Source organism: Helobdella robusta, assembly GCF_000326865.2.
Source record: "Helobdella robusta unplaced genomic scaffold HELROscaffold_20, whole genome shotgun sequence".
In the NCBI taxonomy this organism is placed as follows: Eukaryota; Metazoa; Annelida; class Clitellata; order Rhynchobdellida; family Glossiphoniidae; genus Helobdella; species Helobdella robusta.
In genome coordinates this window covers 495,856-497,865 of record NW_008704084.1, presented here as the reverse complement: position 1 = coordinate 497,865, position 2,010 = coordinate 495,856, and positions in this window count along the sequence as shown.

Sequence of the window (2,010 nt, the reverse complement as noted above, 5' to 3'; positions counted from 1 at the left end):
TTGTTTTGAGTTTGAAAAGGGTTTTCTAGTTTGAAACACATGAAACGAACTTGAACAAAATTGATCACACGAGGCATAAGAGAACCACCCATTCGTCTGGAAGGAGATCAAACATTTTCTTAATTATGAAACGATTTGAGAATAAAGAAAGAAAGGGTATATTAAAAAAAGGCGAAAATTCATAAAAGTTCATAAAAATATATAATATAAAAATAAAATTAAAATTTATAAAAATAATCAAATTATCGTGAAGTCCGTTCAATTGATAAACTAGGAGAATAAAAATCTTAAAAGAAAGCAGAATTTTAAAACTGATAAAAAACAAATGATAGAAGCAAAAGAAGGCAGAATAAGAAGAACAAAGGGAGAACGTGAGAGAGAAGAGAGAGAAAGAGAGAGAAAGAGTTGGAAAAGAGAGAGAGAGAATAACCATCAAAAATTAGAATGGAAGCGATATATTTTGCAGGCATGGTGGCGTGGGAATGGGATCAAACGGACTCCATCTCATTGATTTCCATTTTAAAAACTGCCGGAAGGAAATGGATATAAATTATGATGAATACTCCTTTCAAAAAAAAATAATGAAAAAATAAATTTACAGTCCAATAGAAATGATTTAATTTGAATCTTCAATATCTTTGTTTAATACATGAAGTTGTTGTTTTTGTTGATTTTGTCGGAGTTACAGTTGTTGTTGTTGTGGTAGTTGCTGTTGTAGTTGTTGCTGTAATTGTAGTTGTTGCTGTAGTTGTAGTTGTTGTAGTTGTTGTTGTTGCTGCTGCTGTACTAGTTGTGGTAGTTGTTTTTGATGTTGAATTTATTGTCCATTGAAATAGAATAATTTGAATCAATAAAAAATTGAACTCATTTCCAATATATCAAACTAAGAACGCTTGACGGCGTAATGCCAATAGAACATTTATTAATTCATCATTTGTATGCAACAAAAATTTAGCAGGCCCGTATATCAGGTTTGATGAATAGCTGTGTAGATAAAAGTACACTTATAAATGAACAGAAAAATTTTCTACGAAAATATGCCAGAAACTGAATTAGAAAGAAATATTTATATACATTCATTCATACATACATACATACATACGAAACGAAACGAAAAGAAACGAAATTTTATTTGCTTCTCAAAATTAAAAATTAAAAGAAAGCAGCATGACCATAATAGAATTTATAAAAAATTCATCTAGTATGGCCTCCTAAACAGAAACGTTCTATGTTCGTACAAAAGTTTTTCAGCAAATAATAAAAATTTTCCCCAAATGATCTATGAGAGGCATGTTAGATGTTAGTTGTTAGTAAATTAACGAACTCAACTATGTTAGCAAAACAGGTGTTAGTTGTTAGTACGATGGTTCACGGTTTATATGTAACAATGTTTGGTATCTATCCAGAAAAACACGGGATAGACATTACATGGTTATCTATATATTTAAGCAACATATAGAACGACATGAATAGTAGATCTCACAGTAAATAAATATATAAAAACTATATACTGATGTCTGTAGATTTTTTCAAGTGAGTAAATTAGATGCGACTTTTCCAATGAGATCAATCAATAAAGCAATCAACCAATTCCTCAATCAAGAAATCAATATAATAATTAGAAATTTAAAGCGATAGATAATAAAATAAATAAATAAAAATTGTACAAATACATCCGCTCGTTTAGCGATCAGCAACAGTTAACATTCAATGTCATTATTCAACAAATAAATTTTCAATTTAATTTAAAAATTTGCTTCATTAATTTTATTGAATGGAGAACCATGTTTTAAAATAGCATTCCAAATTCTTGGCCCTTTACAAATGATATGAGAAAAAAGTATGAATGTTTTTGATTTATTTGCTAATATATTATATTGACGTATGGAATTATTTATCAGAATAAAATAATTATTGAAAATAGAAGGAAGTTTGTTTGAAAGTTGTTTATATACAAAATTGGCTGTAAAATATAAATTTAATTTATCAAAATCTAAATTATTATTTAAT